Source organism: Carcharhinus amblyrhynchos, chromosome 30, assembly GCF_965287045.1.
Source record: "Carcharhinus amblyrhynchos chromosome 30, sCarAmb.v2.hapA, whole genome shotgun sequence".
Taxonomy (NCBI): Eukaryota; Metazoa; Chordata; class Chondrichthyes; order Carcharhiniformes; family Carcharhinidae; genus Carcharhinus; species Carcharhinus amblyrhynchos.
In genome coordinates, this window is record NC_137353.1 from 17,480,963 (window position 1) to 17,501,665 (window position 20,703).

General features: G+C 43.4%; 1 protein-coding gene across 1 annotated transcript in view; it reads right to left on the minus strand.

The window, feature by feature from the left end:
- The window catches only part of LOC145360206 (segment polarity protein dishevelled homolog DVL-1-like), a 139,465-nt gene that overhangs the window by 115,573 nt on the left and 3,189 nt on the right, over positions 1-20,703 (minus strand). The gene's annotated exons all lie outside the window — the stretch shown is intronic.

A 20,703-nucleotide genomic window follows, 5' to 3' on the forward strand; every position in this document is an offset into this window, starting at 1 on the left:
AGGACCTGTCTCCAAGCTTGCGTGTGCACACAACTCTGTCCAATGACTACGTGACGCCAGACCCACAGCAACGTGGTTGACTCTTAAATGCTCTCTGAAATGGCCCTACAAGCACTCAATTGCAGTGCAATACCAGCCTTGTCTGCCTCAACCACATCCTGTAAAGAATAAAAAAACGAGACTGACCCCGAAATGCAGGCCATGTGTTCTCTTACACCTCTGTGTGCGAAGTACTGTACTCAGTCCCAATTTAATCCTTCACATGTCGGACCCACGTACCACAACACTGTTCTCACCACACTTGAGCTGGGCTGCAAGAAAACGCTTCCAAAGGCTATCCCACCCCAGTGAAAATCTGTAACAATCAAAACGGGGTATCCTTGCCTATCCTAATTGGTCTGATCATCGCTGCAGTATTCACTAGCCCACTCTCCTATCTTTATGAAAGTTGTCTGGGCCAGGACTGGGTGGGTGGAAAAAGACCAGAATGTAAGCCATTGACACCATTGCTCTGCCATTGAATTCCAATCTGATCAATTTGGCACATGAAGAATTTAAGCAGAGAGTTACAGTAGAGTGCTCATTGGATAGTGTGCTGGAAATGTGTGACAGCACAGAAGCTCAGGTGGAAAACTTGCATACTTAACGCTGTCAATTAAGCAATTTGGTGGATGTAACAAGCCACTCTTTACATCAATTGCTTATATAAATGTGTGTTAAAGAGGAGAAATTTTGGTTAAGTCTTAGCAATGAGGTTTGTGATCAGGTCGTGAGAGATAGATGTGTAAATCCATTTAAACGTCTTGGGTATATTTATTGAGAGAAACAGGATGGGCCTCCAAATGCAATTGGAAGCAGCAAGAAGGTTGGATTCTATGACTCTGAGCATGAGTTCATGGCAGGAAAGGTTTATGTTTGCCCAAGCACTGACTTAATCACTGACCATATGGTCCACAGCCAAGTTTAGCTGGAAGTTGTTTAGCAGGAATAACTGTGTAAAGGGAATATCGCAAACACATTTCAGCATCCCTGGGCACCACAATCAGAAAATAATACATTCTATTTCCTTCCCTTCCCTCCTAAAGGTGCAGACTCTTGCTGGGTATTAGGCCAACCCTTGTTCTTCCAAAGGTATTAAAGTCTACAGTCACTGGGATTCAAGGTCAAGACTCCCACTAAGTGGCGCATATGCTTGACCTTGCAACAGCCAGGGAGATACTGTAAGGGCCTTGCTCCATGATTAAAAAACACATGGCTGCATGGTGGCACAGCAGTTAGCACTGCTGCCTCACAGCGCCAGGGACCCATGCTCAATTGTTCGCCCCGTGTCTGCATAAGTTTCCTCCGGGTGCTCCAGTTTCCTCCCACACTCTGAAAAATTGGCCGTACAAAATTCTCCCTCAGTGTATCCGAACAGGTGCCAGAGTGTGGCGACTCGGGGATTTTCACAGTAGCTTCATTGCAGTGTTAATGTAAGCCTATTTATGACACTAATAAATAAACTTTAAAACTTCAAAAAATATTTAAAATGTACCACATCTGATAGCCCAATGACCTCGCATTGTATTGTAAATTCCTCCATGACCACACAGAAAAGACTGGCTGCACAGATCAATGAATCGTAGAATCCCTACAATGCAGGTGGCTGTTATTCGGCCCATCGAATCTGCACCAACTGTCCAACAGAGCATCCTACCCCTGCCTTATCTCCATCACCACAATGTGGAGATGCCGGCATTGGACTCGGGTAAGCACAATAAGAAATCTCAACACCAGGTTAAAGTCTAACAAGTTTGTTTGATAGCACAAGCCACAAGCTTTCGGAGTGCTGCCCCTTCACCAGGTGAGTGGGAGTTCTGTTCACAAACAGGGCATATAAAGATACAAACTCAATTTACAAAATAATAGTGGGAATGCAAGTTTTACAGGCAATCAAGTCTTAAAGGTATAGATAATGTGAGTGAAAAAAGAGGGTTAAGTACAGGTTAACAGGATACGTATTGTCTCCAGACAGAACAGTTAGTGAGATTTTGGAAGCCTGGGCAAGTCATGGTGGTACAGATAGTGTAACATGAACCCAAGACCCCAGTTAAGGCCGTCCTCAAGTGTGCGGAACTTGGCTACCAGTCTCTGCTCAGCAACTCTGCGTTGTCGTGTGCCGTGAAGACCGCCTTGGAGAACGCTTACCTGAAGATCAGAGGCCGAATGCCCGTGATGACTGAAGTGTTCCCCAACAGGAATAGAGCACTCTTGCCTGGTGATTGTTGAGCGGAGATCATTCATCCCTTGTCATAGTGACTGCATGGTCTCCCCAATGTACCATGCCTTGGGACATCCTTTCCTGCAGTGTATCAGATAGACAACGTTGGCCAAGTTGCAAGTGTATGTACCCTGTACTTGGTGGATGGTATTCTCATGTGAGATGATGGCATCCATGTCAATGATCTAGCATGTCTTGCAGAGGTTGCTGTGGCAGGGTTGCCGTCGTCACTGTTCTCCTGAAGGCTGGGTAGTTTGCTGCGGACAATGGTCTGTTTGAGGTTGTGCTGTTGTTTGAAGGCAAGAAGTGGCAAGATGTTCTTCTTTATTGATGACATGTTGAAGGCTCTGGAGAAGATGTCGTAGCTTTCCACTCTGGGAAAGTACTTTACAACAAAGGGTACTCTGTCATCTATATCCTATGTTTGTCTTCTGAGGAGGTCAGTGCAGTTTTTCACTGTGGCACATTGGAGTTGTCTTTCAGCGTCTGGAGGTGTCTGTTGCAATCCTCCTCATCTGAGCAGATCCTGTGTACACAGAGGGCTTGCCCGTTGAGGATGGAGATAACCCTTTCTCCACTCACACTGTCTGTACCTTAAAGGCTTGATTACCTGTAAAGACTCACATTCTAACCATTATTTTATAAGTTGAGTTTGTGTCTTTATATGCCCTGTTTGTGAACAGAACTCCCACTCAACTAGTGAAGGGGCAGCGCTCCAAAAGCTTTTGGCTTGTGCTATCAAATTAACATGTTGGACTTTAACCTGGTGTTGAGAGGTTTCTTGTTGTGCTTATCCCTGTAACCCCACACATTTATTCAGTTAATTCCCTAACCTATACATGCTCCATGACATTTTAGAAGGAACATCGGGTCAGGTCTCCTCCTTCCTGAACGTTCCAATTTTGGACTTCTGGTCCATTCTTTAAGGTTTTTGACACTTGATGGATTATAGCTGGCCTCCATTACTTGCCGATAGTCATTTTTGAAGCTGGACAGTGTGGCACCATTGGCAGTATCAGGTAGTGAACATGGTTGATCAATGAAAACCCGCAAGAATGACACAGCACGGGCACTTTTCACCCCTATTTGTAATAAATGCAGAACTAAGCAGGGTTCTCATCTCAGTTACTAGATAATGAGGTATGGATAAGTCATGTCATTCATTTCCTTTAAAGCAGGGCTGGAGTTGAGCTCGAGGAACCAGGTGTTCCTGGTGATTGCCTAGTGTTTGCCGGTCCATAGATTGGTTGAAGGACTGCTGGAATAAAACTTTCCACTCCACCGCTGTTTCTTATTTTTTTCCTGTTCCATGAGCTCGTCTCCATGCAACCCCACCCTCATTCATTATATCCATCAACACTGCACATAAATTAAGCTGTTTATGAGCTACTGGCAAGATATACTACCATTTGCAGGCAATTGATCTCCACACTCCATCTTCCTCCTTACGTGAGGCTGCTGGTTACACACAGGCTCAATTGCCGAGGTTATACATACAGAACATTTAAGAGATAAATCAATGCAACCACACATGGGCACAATCACTCATTCTCAGTAATAAGTTTTAAGAGTTTGTATTATGGAGTATCAGCAATTACTCCCTTTATAGCTCTGATAAATCACCATCAACATAGTATGTCACAACAGCTCTCTGTAAAGGGCCAACACACTCAAGAGACACACAACCTGATCCCACCACACATCACAATTCTCTGTTGTCAGTTCAGCCTCTCCAAATCTTCTCAACATTCCTAGCATGCAAATATCACATTCATTTAATACAATACAAGGCATGAGAATATACAAGTGCAAAGTGTTGTGGATGTTGAAAACAACTAAAAACAGAAAATGCTGAAAATACTCAGCAGATTGGCAGAGGGAGAAACAGTTAATGTTTCAGGTCAATGACCCTTTGTCAGAACTGACAATATATAAAGTCTTAATGCAACAGAGTGTGGAAGGCACACTATTCTATTGGAGCAGGTGGCGCACAGATCAGAGGTGTGTGGAGCATAAGAACATAAGAAATAGGAGCAGGAGTAGGCCATCCAGCCCTTCGAGCCTGCATAGCATGAGCTATGGCCAAGTGTTACGAACCCCACAAATGTTCAATGCAAGGGCACGCCAAATTCCTGAAGGGAAACTTGGAATGCTGGTGCTTAACAGTTTATCACTGAGATTTGGAAAAATTAGAGAAATCTGGTGAGGAAAGGAGTCAGTCTTGTTGTAAACTATTCAAATAGGAAAACATTTATTAAACTTTAAAACAAATGACAAGAAAGGCAACAATAAAGAACAACATTGACAACAAACTACACTAATGTTTACCCAAACAGTATACTTGAATTACCCTCCAATCTAGTCTATCTACTTTCCTAAACTCCAAGAATACAATTTCCCCAAAACAACATCCCATAGGTTTTAACACGGAGCCAAATCCAGCAACTAATTACTACACAAGGCCTGTAGCTTGCTTTTGGGAAGCTTTTCTAATTTAGAATAGAATTTCCCAGGTCTAACATAGACAGCTTCATCTGCTTCCAACACATCAGCCGAACTCTCAGAGAAAACTGTTTGCAAACTGGGTGCAGCTATGATCTTGGCGACTCGACTGCTAAACTCCATTTTGCGTAACAAAGAATCAGTTCCACCCTGCTACATGGCGAATCTGTATCTCAATTCCTCAGTACAGCTACATGCTTATCTTTACAATTTGTTACCTTTCATTTCATCTCAACTTCCTGAGAGTGGTCACTGCACTCAGCCAGACCTCGACACTCACTAGAGTAGCACATGCAGAAGTATCGTCATCATCACATGAATGCAAGACATAAATGCTAAAAAAGAGGTGACATTTGCTGCCTTTAAGATCAAGATAGCGAGTGGCACAAAGGAACCTTGTTAAAATTGAAGACAGAAGATGGAAAGAAAACCCTCCAGTGGCTGAAGTTGTAGCTCATGTCACGAAGCTAAGCTCTCTTTAGGTACAAGAACAGATTAGAGACTGGATACTCTGCAACAAATTGCTCATCTCCTGACTCCTCAAAGCTTGTCTGCATCTATGAGGCTCAAGTCAGCAGTGTAATGGAACACTCACTACTCACACTGAATAGACATGACCTCAATGACCTGCAGTTTCAGACCATCCAGGACAGAGCAGTTCATTAGATTGGTGCATAATATGCATCCTTTCCTCCCCCACCAGTACAGTGTGAAGCACTGGTAGATCCACTGCAGCAATTCACCAAGGCTTTTTTGACAGTATCTCTCAATCCTGTGAGCTCTATTACCAAGAAGGACAAAAGCAGCAAGCAATACAAGCACCTCTAACTTCCAAATGGCTTAGGCACATTTTGCCTGCCGTTCCTCCTCCTTCACCAGTTTAATTTCTTTGTATTTCTATGCAACACCATCATACAAGGATAGGTCCCACTATCATCTTCTCAGGGAAACTGGAAATAGGCAATAAGTCCAGTCAGCATCGAGAAAATTTAGAAATAATATTTTTCAGTCACTTATCACTTTGTTTGTGGTATGTTTGTTTTTTCCAAATTGATCGCCACATTCCCCTTCATATCAGTGACTGCACTTCAGACTAATCGATCAGGTGCATGATATTTGGGGGGCAGGGGGTGGTTGTGACCAGGCACCCCATGGTGTTGTGACCTACAACCCCTCTACCTTATCTTCTGTCACAAACCAAATGGACATTATCTGCGAGGGCATCTCAACTTGAAACACCAGTTTGTGATGATATATTAGAATAGTGAGAACAGTCACATAAAACCCCAGTGAGAATAACCAGCCCAGTCATCATGTAACAATTACTAAAGCCTATTCATTAAATAAAAGACAAATAGACACGAATTGGACTATGATACTCTTAAGACAATTAAATACATTAATTATTTAACACACACACACAGTTTATATAAAAATTACCCCTTGTTCCAATATATATCTGATTCCCAAACTCCTTAAGACTTTCCCATTCCCAAACAACATCCAAATTTTAAAAATCTAAGTCCAATCCATTTTACAGTTATCACACAATACAAGTCAGATTATCTAATCTAGGAAACATCTTTTCCTGCCTTTACAAAGGTTTCTGCACTAAGACTTAAGAACCTAAGAACATAAGAAATAGGAACAGGAGCAGGCCATCTCACCCCTTCAGCCTGCCTCACCATTCAATAAGATCATGGCTGATCTGATAGTGGTTCAGTTCCACTTACCCAGCTGCTCCCCATAATTCTTAATTCCCTTATTGGTCAGAAATCTACCTACCAGTGACTTAAACACATTTAACAAGTTAGTCTCCACTGCTTCAATGGGCAGAGAATTCCAAAGATTCACTACCCTCTGGGAGAAGAAGTTCCTCCTCAACTCTGTTCTAAATTGGCTCCCCTTTATTTTGAGGCTGTGCCCTCTGGTTCTTATTATTTCTAAGTGGAAATAATCTCTCTGCTTCTACCTTGTCTAGCCCCTTCATTATCTTATATGTCTCTATAAGATCTCCCCTCAGCCTTCTAAACTCCAACGAATACAGGCCCAATCTACTCAATCTCTCCTCATAAACTAATCCCCTTAAGATGTTACAACGTCCTTTGGTTACGAGATGTAAACTGGTCTGCCTGCTTCTACAGGTGCTGGCAATTATACTCTGGTTCCTCTTTAATTCTCCCATCTGTCTGCATCTCTCACATTCTATGACTTTCAAAATTAACATTTGTGTATGTCCACTGATCACTCACTCAGTCATCTAAGTAAGCTATTTCCTGATGATATGGCTATTTAAACCTGATTCTGTCTGGATGCCTGCTCATCTGTTACCAGGAAAGGTCACATCTCATCATTCCTTTTGAATACAGGCAACTGCTGTTGCTAATAGGATTTTATTTGCTGCTGGGCAGATCATATCCTATCATTCCTTGCTAACTCTTGGATCTGCCTAAGAACAGCAAGAACATGACAACTTCCAAAAACAAAAAAAAAGCCCCACAATCTGTGAGCAAAACTGGCCATTTTCCAACTTTCTGAACTCAAAGAACAAAGAACAAAGAACAACCCAGCATGGGAAACAGGCCCTTCGGCATCCTCCTACACCTACCCTGCCCTCAATAATACAAGTGGCCATGTGTTACTGTGCAGGCAAACCTAGATAACAAGGACACCTGTGTCAGACTCCTATTTGTTGACTACAGCTCAGCCTAAAACACTATAAAATTCCCAAGAAACCCATCTCCAAACTCTGTGGCCTGGAACTCGGCACCTCCCTCCGCGACTGGATCCTGAACTTCCTAACTCACAGACAACAATTAGTAAGTATAAGCAACAACACCTCCTTCACGATCATCCTCAACATTGGTGCCCCACAAAGCTGTGTTCTCAGCCCCCTACTATACTCCTTATACACTTATGTGGCCAAATTCCCCTCCAATTCGATTTTCAAATTTGCCGACATCACTATAGTGGGTCAGATCTCAAACAATGATGAGACAGAGTACAGGAATGAAATAGAGAATCGGGTGAACTAGTGCGGCAATAATAATCTCTCCCTCAATGTCAACAAAACAAAGGAGATTGTCACCGACTTCAGGAAGTATAAAGGAGAACATACCCCAGTCTACATCAACAGGGACAAAGTAGAAAGGGTCGAGAGCTTCATGTTTTTAGGTGTCCAGATTACCAACAACCTGTCCTAGTCCCCCATGCCAACACCATAGTTAAGAAAGCTCATCAACGCCTCTATTTTCTCAGAAGACTAAGGAAATTTGACATGTCAGCTACAACTCTTACCAACTTTTACAGACGCACCATAGAAAGCATTCTTTCTGGTTGTATCACAGCTCAGATGGCTCCTGCTCTGCCAAAGGCTACAAGGATCTATAAAAGGTTGTGAATGTAGCCCAATCCATCACAGAAACCAGCCTCCCATCCATTGACTGTCTAACTGATGTGGAGATGCCAGTGTTGGACTGGGGTAAACTCAGTAAAAAATCTCACAACACCAGGTTAAAGTCCAACAGGTTTATTTGGTAGTAAACACCACTAGCTTTCAGAACACTGTTCCTTTGTCAGGTGAGTCACCTGTTGCTGGGCAGATCATATCCTGTGAGGTGAGTCACCTGACAAAGGAACAGCATTCCGAAAGCTAGTGGTGTTTACTACCAAATAAACCTGCTGGACTTTAACCTGGTGTTACTTCTTACTCTGTCTACACTTCCAGCTCTCTCAGTCAAGCAGCCAGCATAATTAAGGACCCAACACACCCTGGACATTCTCTCTTGTATCTTTTTCCCCAAAGGGAGAAGGTGAAAAAGTCTGAGCTCACTCAGGCTCAACAGCAGCTTCTTCCCTGCTGCCAGACCCTTGAGCGGACCTACCTCACATTAAATTGTTCTTTCTCCACACCCTAGCTATGACTGTAACACTACATTCTGCACTCTCTCGTTTTCTTCTTTATGAACGGTATTGTTTGTGTATTGCGTGCAAGAAACAATGCTTTTCACTATGATAATACATGTGACAATAATAAATCAAATCAAAACAAAATTCAAATCAAACAACTAGGGTTACAGGGCACATTTCAAAGCTGACAGATTATAAACTGCTACTGGATAATCTTTTTTGACTGTGGTTTACTAACCAATGAAACTCATGCAAACATAATTTGTTTTTCTAGTTAGAGCACAATTACTTAATGTACTACGTAGAAGGAAATGGAAATTGTACAGGGAGCAATTTTAAATTCAGCGCAGACAGCTGCCACACACAGCAGGGAGTATCCTCTCTAAATGAGGCTGTACATTTCCAACATTGTCTCAGCACAGCAAAAACGATACCACTGCTCCTCAAATTAGCATTTGCCTGGCAATCTCAGGGAATGGAAAGATCAAGTTAGTGCTGTGTCAAATGTTTTCTCAATACTGGGCATAGTGTGCTGACCATCTGGTCTGTACCAGACCAGGAACGAATGATGTTATCACTGTTTGCCAATAATGATTCCAAATCAGGAGTCTAGGGAGAGAAGGAAGGGTCTTTATTACATTAACATCTCTTTTAACCTCCCCATGCCAGGCATCATTTGTTCATTTACAGGTAAGTGAGCAGTTTCAAGAACTCTCATTTACTCTTGAAAAGGTGCAGAGTCGAAAAGTGAGGCAGGAATGCAGAAGAGACTGGCTCTGCTGAAAAGCTGCGAATGAATTTAACTTCCCCTGATAGAAATGGAGTGAGGTACTTATCAACTTCTTTCCCTTCTTGATCTGACAGATTGTAATTCAAATTGCAGACAGGAAGGACCCCTGCCTGCAACTCAGTAGGGTTCTCTGTGAATATGCAGATCCAGCTCAGCTGACATCATGTGGGCTGTTTTGCTGCTCTTCCTCAATCGTAGAATTCCTACAACGCAGGAGGTGGTCATCTGGTCCATCAAGCCTGCACCAACAGTCTCACCTAAACCCTAACTCCTTAACCCATGTACTTACCCTGCTGGGACCCCTGACACAAAGGGGCAATTTAGCACAGCCAATCAACCTAACCTGCACATCTTTGGCGTGTGGTATGAAACCAGAGCACCTGGAGGAAACCCACAGTGACATGGGAGTACGTACAAACTCCACACAGAGTGACCCAAGGCCTGAATTGAACTATATGTGGAGGCAGTAGTGTAATGATAGCCCCTATTACTGTAGGAGATTAAGTTTGTTGAATCAACAATGCCTTTTTAGAAAATGGCCATCTCTAACGTCTCAATATTTTAAATCTTTCACATGAGGGTCACCAAGTTCATGTTCTTCCAAAGCTTTGTTGTTCGAGGTTTGCTCAAATTCAGTTGTGCTGTCTTTTTAAACAGTCATATATATGGGTGTCATTAGCAAGGCAACATTTATTGCCAATCTCTAGTTGCATATTGTGGTGGGCATTCTGATATTCTGAAAAATGGGCCACAACCGAAACATTAACATGCCTTTTCTCTTCAGCTGCTGGATTGCCAGGATATTTCAAGTCTCTTTACTGTACTGTCCTGTTTGGGAATGTGGGTTCAATCCCCGCTTTGATCCGTTGTGCAAGGTAGGCTAGTGGCAGAGAAGGCAGGGTAATTCTCTATCAGCCGTCTTCACACTCCACCCATGCTCCTTGAGTGGGACTGACAGAAAAGTTGCCATGTGCTCACTGATCTATATTGGCTCCAACTACAGCAACATGGCAAATTTTAAATTCTCAGCATTTTCAAAATCCTCAATTACTTCACCCCTAATTCTGTCATGTCCTCCAGTTCTACAAGAACCCCAAGAATTCTGCATTCCTTCAATTCTGCTTCTTCCATGTCCCCAATTTTCATCACTTCACCATCAGTTGTCTTGGCCCCAAATTCTAGAATTCTCTTTGTAAACAAAATGCTCCTTAAAACGTACATATCTGAATACTGTGGACTGGTGGATCCATGGGCCTCACGCAATATCTGGGGGCTCAAGATCAATCCCCACTTTAGCAAATGAGGAAATTAAATTAAATTAGTCAAACAAACCTGGAATAAAAAGCTAGCCTGTATAATGGTGACCATGAAATCACTGGACTGCTGCAAAAATGCACCTGGTTTATCATTCACAGCCTTTAGAGAAGAAGGAAGTCCATTGTCTTGAAGTAGCCTGGCTTACATGTCTCTCCAAACCCACAGCAAAACAGTTGGCTCTTAACTGTCCTCTGAAGTGGCCGAGCATACCACAATGTCGATTCAAGGGCAATACCTTTCCAGTGGTGTTCATATCCCACAAACAAATAAAAAGCTTTTGGTCACCTGTTCTAATATCTCTAAGTGGCACAGCATCAAATTTTGTTAGATAATTGCTTCTGTGTAGCACTTTGTGATATCCCACGAAAAAGGCACTACATAAATGCAAGTTGTTGTTGCTTTTCCTCACCGTTACAGTCTCGAGAGATTGAAGGTGAAAAAAAAAGTTAAGGAATTGACTCAAATTATTTTTTTAGAAGTAGGATAAAGCTTCAACCATCTGGACCGTGGTTTTAATTCCTTTCACTGCTAGCTTTGCGAGCTGTTTCTGAGCATCACAGAATAGAAACAGGTGAGAATGGTCACAAAGTATGGTTTGCATCTTGAAAAGCATTGGGAATAGTTTGATAACCTGAGCTTGTACAGTACATGGAAAGATGTTAGTGACAGATAATGCAAGTTGGAGAACAGAAGGCAGTAATATAACTTTGATTGATCAAGGTGTGAAATAGTTCAAGGGAAACAGGCTATCACCTGATACAGTAAAGGCTTCCCATGAGTTAAAATGGGCACGTACAAATCCAATCAAGATATGAAGGCTCAAGATATGAATAGCCTGATTGCACTATGTAGACTCACAAAGAATTGTCATTTGGACAAAGTGCCAGAAGAGAGAAAAATACATTCACAACACAGCATTCCATGTTCCCAAATCTCCCCAAGACTGGAACGTGACACACCCCAGCATCCTCCCACAATCAGGTCAGGATCAGGGAGAGGCAGAACGCCAGGCTGAAACAGCAAACCAAAGGTGAAAAACAATAAACTGCTATCTCCCCAATTTCCAGTCAGAACAGCTACTGCCAGCTACTCTTCAAGATCGTCTATAATTGATTCTGTGGCCACGGTATTTTAACCCCTGCATACAATCTTTCTTCAGGACACTTTCCTCCATCGTTATGGCTACAAAGAATGTTTTTAATGTACACTTACATCATTTTATTGCATACATTCATTTAAAATAGAATTCAGAGTTCTTAAACTCTCTGAAACATCACATTCCCACCACCAACCCCGGGCAGCTGCTGCAAATGTTCCACTTCCAGTTATATTTGATCTGAATGTGTTTGTGTACTGATGTAATGTGTCCCTGGCCACTCCGCCACCCCGCAACAGAGCCCAGCCCTTCCTTGTGTGATCCATCAATTAGATTTTCACTCACAGGAAGCTAGTTCTTGAATTTTAACTGGAGGAAATGAAGCTAAAACAATTAGAACACAGCTTCATTGTTAAACTATTCATGCCCTCTTCACCTCCACTTAATCTGCTCTCTCCTTCCTAGTTTTAAGCAACTTGAAAACAAGTGGCAACTGATCCAGAGTTGAATGACAGTTAGATGCTGCCTTCACTAACAGACTCTCTCAAATGCTGTCCTCACTGGCCTACACACCACATTCTTCACACCCCACAGTTACTAACTATGCCTTTTTGATGCTCCTAAAATCCTCACCCCACCTTTCTAAAGCAGCTTCAATGCCAGCATCTATCACAGCCGATCACAAATCACAGTGGGCTGTACCTCCTGACCTGATGTGGAGATGCTGGCATTGGACTCGGGTAAGCACAGTAAGAAGTCTCACAACAACAGGTTAAAGTCCAATAGATTTATTTGGTAGCACAAGCCACAAGCTTTCGGAGCACTGCCCCTTTATCAGAGGAGTGGGAGTGGTGTTCACAAACACGCATATAAAGACACAAACACAATTTACAAGATAATGGTTGGAATGCAAGTCTTTACGGGTAAAGATGTCTTAAAGGTACAGACAATGTGAGTGGAGAGAGTATTAAGCACAAGTTAAAGAGATGTGTATTGTCTCCAGACAGGACAGTTAGTGAGATTTTGCAAGCCGAGGCAAGTCATGGCAGTTACAGATAAGTGTGACATGAACCCAAGATCCCGGTTGAGGGCATCCTCACGTGTGCAGAACTTGGCTATCAGTCTCTGCTCAACGATTCTGCGTTGTCATGTATAACGAAGGCCGCCTTGGAGAACACTTACCCGAAGATCAGAGGCTGAATGCCTGTGACTGCTGAAGTGTTCCCCAACAGGAAGAGAACACTTCTGCCTGGTGATTGCCAAGCGGTGTTCATTCATCCGTTGTTGTAGCACCTGAGGCATGGTACATTGGGGAGACCATGCAGACTTGTCCCGAGGCATAGTACATTAGGGAGATCATGCAGACGCTACGACAACGGATGAATGAACACTGTTCGACAATCACCAGGCAGGAACGTTCTCTTCCTTTTGGGGAACACTTCAGCGGTCACGGGCATTCAGCCTCTGTTCTTCGGGTAAGCAATCTCCAAGGCGGCCTTCACGAAACATGACGACACAGAATCGCTGGGCAGAAACTGACAGCCAAGTTCCGCATACGAGAATGGCCTCAACCAGGATCTTGGGTTCATGTCACACTATCTGTAACCACCACGACTTGCCTGGGCTTGCAAAATCTCACCAACTGTCCTGGCTGCAGGCAATACACATCTCTTTAACCTGTGCTTCACCCTTTCTCCACTCAGACTGTCTGTACCTTTAAGACTTGATTACCTGTAAAGACTTGCATTCCAACCATTATCTTGTAAATTGAGTTTTTGTCTTTATATGCCCCGTTTGTGAACTCAACTCCCGCTCACCTGATGAAGGGGGCAGTGCTCCGAAAGCTTGCGGCTTGTGCTATCAAATAAACCTGTTGGACTTTAACCTGGTATTGTGAGACGACTTACTACTCCTCCTGACCTGCCCAACTAATTTGACAACCTGTTATTGTTCCTGCCCTCCACCAGTGACCAATCCCTGCTCCCTCCTCCAAAAGTGACCAATCCCTCCTCCTGCCTCCAAAAGTGATCAAGTCTTACCTGTGGAACCCTTGCAATGCATTCTAACACCTCTTAAAAGCTTCCTCTATGATTAGGTGCAAAGTACCCAACCATCCCATTCAGCATGCAGAATGTAAAAAGAAATAGACTGTATGGCCCATCAAGCCTGCTCTGCCATTCAATATCATGACCGATCCTAGGATTCAACCCCATTTCCCCACCCACTCCCCATAACTCCTAATTCCCTGAGACACAAAAGATAGGTCTAACCCAGCCTTCAATGATGGAGCATCCACAACCATCTGGGATAGAGATTATGAAGATTCACAACCATAGGACTAAAAAATCCCTTCAGTGCAGAAAAGAGGCCATTCGTCCTTTGAAGCGTGCACCATCCAGAACATCCCACCGAGGCTCTCCCCTCTGCTATGTCCCCGTAACCCATCACGTTTATCATAACTAATCCACTTAACTAACACATCTTTGAACTGTGGTAGGAAAATGGAGTACCTGGAGGAAATCCACATAGACACAGGGAGACCTTTGAATGAAGTGATTTCTCCTCATCTCAGTCCTAAATAATTAGCTCCTCACCTAGAGGCTGTTTCCATGGGTCAGTTGCTCTACAAAAGAACAAGACACCAAGTGCTATTCACAGCCCAGCTTCACAGTGCATACAATAGGAGCAATGTTATACAGGCTGCAAGAGCAATGTCCTTTAGGAGCAACTGAACCTGCAATTTCACCATGCCAGTGGTAAGTACAAAACTGAACACTAACATGAACACTCAATAAAGAGTGAACACAAATGTACATTATTTCCCCCACAATAAAGAATGTCCCCTAACATCCCTGAAACCATTAATGTATGCCAACTATTAGACACCATGTTCATCATTTGCTATGTTTGGTAGGGTTCTAGTGGACATGCAGGTGATTACCAAAGCTAATCTGCACCCATAAGGTTCTGTTGTAAATAGGGCAGAATGCCACACATGAGTTTTGGATGAGCCACTGATTCAGGATTTCCTCCAGGTGTATTTTTCCTTTGCTTCTGATGCTTTCAAAAGAGGTTGCAATGTATTTAATTTGGTTGTGCCTGTTGCAGTAACACTGGGTGAGCCTTGCCCAGGTCAAGTAGAAATCAAACTCCTTACTGAAACTTCAGGGTGTCCATGTCATGCTTCTTTTGACCAGCATGTCAGCAACACTCCAGATTCAAGCTGTCATAGAGGATTCATTTTGTTAAAAGATTATCAGGCATTCTGGTTAAAAGACCAGTCCAACTCAGTTGTGATTGTCTCAATATGGTGTGGATACTTGCCAACATAGACAGCTTGAGAGACTGTGCTGCCAAAATGAGTGAACTTGACAGGTTCTGGTCATGAACAAAAACATTGGGCTCAAGAAAGGGCTCTCCTGAAATGGGCTGGTACACTGTGGCTTTTCTTTGTGCTGATTGTACGGCTCAAAGCTGTCACGTGCATTGGAGATTAAGTTCATGCTACACTACATGTCCAAGCTCTGAACAGGCTGCTGGCACACAATCTTTAGCAAACAGAAAATCACAAAGTATGTCCTCAGAAGCCTTGGTCTTTGCCTGGAGTCATCTGAAATTGAGCAGCTTCCCACCCATGCACGGATTTTATTGCCAACATCGGCATCGTGGAAGAAATTGGTTAGCACGGTCAAGAAAAACACTAAGAGGATTAGCACTAGCATGCAGCCCTGCAAGCAACTATATTAGTCACTGGAAATGGATCAGAAGATTCACCATCGTCCAGGACACCCCTGTCTTCATGAATCACTGCAATTAATTTCTCAGAGCAACCAAATTTCTCCCTTCCTTTCCAAAAGCCCTCTTGGCTAAGGCCTTAGCCAGAGAAATAAATTTGGTCGATGTTCTGTTCCTGATGTTTCTCCTGGAGCTGTCTTACTTGGTTCATCCATGACTCCCCAATCTTTTCTGAAAAGGCACTCACTCTCTGGCAGCGGATCCTGGTTGAGATGTTGCACTAAGCACTTCAGAACGATTATGGCAAAGATTTTTGCCGACGAGAGAAGAGTGAGGTCCCTCCATTGGTGGTGCTACTGCACAGGCCACACACAGCGTGACCAACAATATAACAACGTGAACGTCTCACTCACTAGATAATGCAAAGACAACAGTTTCACAGAAGATAATACATGAGGGTGGGGCATGCAGTTATTAGACAGAATTGCAATGCATAGGCCAGAGCATTATTCACAAGACAACATATAGGAAGGTCCCATGCAAGATCACAAGGTAACAATGTACAGAGGATAGCATTATTCACAAGATAATTCACCGACAGCAAAAGAACACATAGCAAGTTGGCCACAGACATGATCCCACCACAGTTACCAGTCTTCTGAAACTCACTGCCAGGATTCTCAGTTTTAGAACGGCAGTTTAAGCAATCAACAAGCAATGCACGGTATGCTGAACATAACACTGCCAACTGGAGACAAAGAAACTAGATAGTAGGCACCAAATCAAAGCTCTCCAGTGAAGTCCCAACGGGAACAGGAATTACTTGTGGCATCAACTTACTCTCCGTGCCTTATCTTTCAAACTAGGTAATTACATATTACTGGCAAATTGCAGATGCAGCTCCCACTGTAAATTTCATAAGAACATAAGAACATAAGAAATAGGAGCAGGAGTAGGCCATCTAGCCCTTCGAGCCTGCCCTGCCATTCAATAAGATCATGGCTGATCTGTTGTGGCTCAGTTCCACTTTCCGGCCCTCTCCCCATAACCCTTAATCCCCTCTCTTATCAAGAACCCATCAACCCGCTTCTTAAAAATATTTAGCGAGGCAGCCTCCACCACTTCAACGGGCAGAGAATTCCAGAGATTCACCACCCTTTGAGTGAAGAAGTTCCTCCTCAACTCCGTTCTAAACCGCCTCCCCTTTATCTTGAGGCTGTGCCCCCTAGTCCTACTGTCTTTTTTGAGCGGGAAGAGTCTCTCCACCTCTATCCTATCCATCCCATTCATCATCTTATACGTCTCAATGAGATCTCCCCTCATTCTTCTAAACTCTAACGAGTACAAGCCTAGTTTATTCAGCCTCTCCTCATAGCTCAATCCCCTCAACTCCGGTATCAGCCTAGTAAACCTCCTCTGCACTCCCTCCAGGGCCAAAATATCCTTGCGCAGGTGCGGCGCCCAAAACTGCACACAGTACTCCAGCTGCGGCCTCACCAATGCCCTATACAGCTGCAGCAAGACCTCCCTACTTTTATATTCAATCCCCCTCGCTATGAAGGCCAGCATCCCATTCGCCTTCCTGACCTCCTGCTGCACCTGCAAGCTGGGTTTTTGCGACTCATGCACAAGGACCCCGAGGTCCCTCTGCACCGTCGCCTGCTGCAGTTTTTCGCCATGTAAGTAATAGTCCTTCCTACCATTCTTCCTACCAAAGTGGACCACCTCACACTTGCCAACATTAAATTCCATTTGCCATTTCCTGGCCCATTCGCCCAGCCTATCTAGATCCTTCTGCAGACTCTCCACACCCTCCGCACAATTTGCCTTTCCCCCAATCTTGGTGTCATCAGCAAATTTCGACACCCTGCACTCGGTTCCCTCCTCCAGATCATCTATATAAATGGTAAATAGCTGAGGCCCCAGCACCGACCCCTGGGGCACCCCACTAGTCACCAACCGCCAATCCGAATAGCACCCATTGACCCCCACTCTCTGCCTCCTATTTGACAACCAATCCTCTATCCACGCTAACACCCTACCCCCAACTCCATGTCCCCTGACCTTCTGCAATAACCTCTTGTGAGGTACCTTGTCAAACGCCTTCTGAAAATCCAGAAAGACCACATCCACCGGCTCTCCTCTATCCACTGCCCTAGACACATCCTCATAGAACTCCAGTAAATTTGTCAGACACGACTTCCCTTTAATGAAACCGTGTTGCGTCCGCCCTATCAAGCAATTCCCTTCAAGATGCCTCGCAATTTCCTCCTTAATGACGGATTCTAACATTTTACCTACCACAGACGTTAAACTAACCGGCCTATAATTCTCCGCCTTTTGCCTGGCACCCTTCTTAAACAACGGCGTAACATTAGCCGTTTTCCAATCTTCCGGCACTTCCCCGGAATCCAGCGACGTCTGGAAAATAACCACCAAGGCATCCACTATAACCTCCGCCATTTCTTTCAGAACCCTCGGATGCATTCCATCTGGTCCTGGGGACTTGTCCACAATCAGCCCCTCCAGTCTGTCGAGCAATTTCATTTATATTTGGTTATATATGATGAGTATGATGAATCACAAATTCTGGTGCCAGCCTCATACTGTGCAAGTCAGCAATTGTGGGGCTGATCTTAACCATAGGAAGTGTGGTATAAAACGCAGAATGGCCTCAGGGCAATATGGCACTTTGAAGATCATTGCTGTACAATTGTGGCAAAGGTCTGACTAAATGCAATCTGAACCAAGTCCTGTTTGTCCTTCACCTATTTGCTGGGTGACCAACAATGGCCTCCTCGAGCAGAACTTTGAATTTTAAATCCTCATCCTGGTGTTCAATTCCCTCTGTTGCTTTGCTCCTATCTTTGTAATCTCTTGCAGTCCTACAATCCTCCGAGATTTCTGCGTCCTTCCAATCCTGAAGCCTTGCACATCCCCAATCCTAATCATTCCAACCTGACAACATTTCTCTCTCTCTCTCTTTCTTGCTCTTCCTTTAAGACAGACCTTTAAAGCCTAACTATTTGACCAATCTTTTGGGTCACCTGTCCTAATATCTCTTGATATCTTTCAGTGTCTGATGACACTCCTGTGAATCAACTTGGGAGCTTTTATGATGTTAAAGAAGTTATATAAATTCAAGTTGTTTTTGATTTCACTTGTCCGGTGTATGGTGCTTTGAAGAATTCTCAGAGAGATGGAGCACAAATTTTTCCACAAATTTTTAAACCAAAGATGTCCAACTTTGGAAGCAATCTTCTGATGGAAGCTCCTTTTACTCAATAAGCCAATGAAGGTATCATTAATAAATAGTATAATTAGCAATGAAAATATTAGACAAAAACCAATACCTTTGAGAAATGATTGCAAATTAAATCATGCTGGCAAGCTGTATAAAGTTAGGTGGGTTCTGCTTGCACTTTTATTGTAACTGTTGTAACTTTATTGTATTGCTGAACTTTGCCCTAGTTCTTGCTGGCATGCAATGACATATATGGGTTTCTTCAACACCTATTGGTGCCCTGTCCACCACTGTATCAGTGACCACGAATTAGGTGCTGAAAGATTTAACACCCAAGAAAAGATAAAGGATAGAGTAAAATGGCTCCCACATAATCTCACCCTGTTCCCAGCCCCCCTACAAGAGCCCAGAATTAACAGCACTGAAGCTGGTTTCACCCTCAGCTCAGGAGGATAAAAGCAGAATGTAGCAGAGTCCTACAGATGAGAAGATTCCAGGTTTATTGACAGTCTGGATTCAGGGCTCAGCACACACACCGACCACATCAAACATCAGCCAGCATTCCTGATCCACTAAAGGTGCATATGAGATCCACATCCCCCTACTGTATGAGAAAGAAAGACTTCATTTATGTAGTTGCTTCCGAACCAGATAACCTGTTTAAGTGATGTTGGCCAACAGATAAAAATTGGCCCAGAACACTAGGTACAATGCCCCTGTTCCTCTTTAAAATAGTGCCATTTGAGCCTATATGTCCAGCTGGGAAGTTTCATAAGATATTGGAGCAGAACTGGGCCATTCGACCCATCAACTGCACTCCACCATTCGATCATGGCTGATATGCTTCTCATCCCCGTAATCTTTCAGCCCATTACCAATTAAAAATCTGTCTAACTCCTCCTTAAATTTATTCCTTGTCCCAGCATCCACCGCACTTTGGGGTAGCGAATTCAACAGATACACAAGCCTTTGGGAGAAGTAGTTTCTTCTCAACCCTGTTTTAAATTTGCAACCCCTTATCTTTAGAATATGATCTCTTGTCCTCAAATGCCCCACAAGAGGAAGCAGTTGTTCCACATTTACTTTATCCATACCTTTTATCATCTTGACTACCTCAATTTGATCTTCCCTCATTCTTCTAAATTCCATAAAGTAGAGGCTTAAACTATTCAAACTCTCTTCAGACGGCAAACCCCTCATCTCTGGAATCAATCTAGTGAACCTCCTCTGAACTGCCTCCAATGACACACATTTTTCCTCAAATACCAAAACTGTGCACAATACTCCAGGTGCGACCTCACCAATGCTTTTATTGTTGCAACAATACTTCCTTACCTTTATATTCTATTCCTTCATCTATAAGTGTCAACATTTCATCCAAAATACTCCCTGATAACTGTACTGTGTTCAAGTGACTGGTAGAGGACTTAACTTCTGACTTAGCGGTCAGCAAGTGCTACACACTGAATCATGGCTGACACAAAGAATAAATATAGAAGGGCAAATTAATCTAAAGAAAAGCATATGGCGAGGTGTCCAGTCAGGTGAATTGGAGAGAGATTAAGAAAAAGCAAAATGCTTGTCAGTATAAGGAAAAGTAACGAGAGGTCTGAATATATTGCAGCATTGATGAACAAAGGCACTAATTAAAATGAAGGGTCATGATGTAACGGCCGTGAAGACAACTTAGCTTTAGCCAGGGCAAGATTGGAAATGAAAAATTCCTGGCTATAATGTCTCTAAGAGAAATACAGAAGGGAAACCAGAAAAAGGGGCCTGACATAATTAATTACAGTTGTGGAAAGGAAAGGTTTATTGATGGTGGCTTGCACACAGTTTCGTTTGGTTGG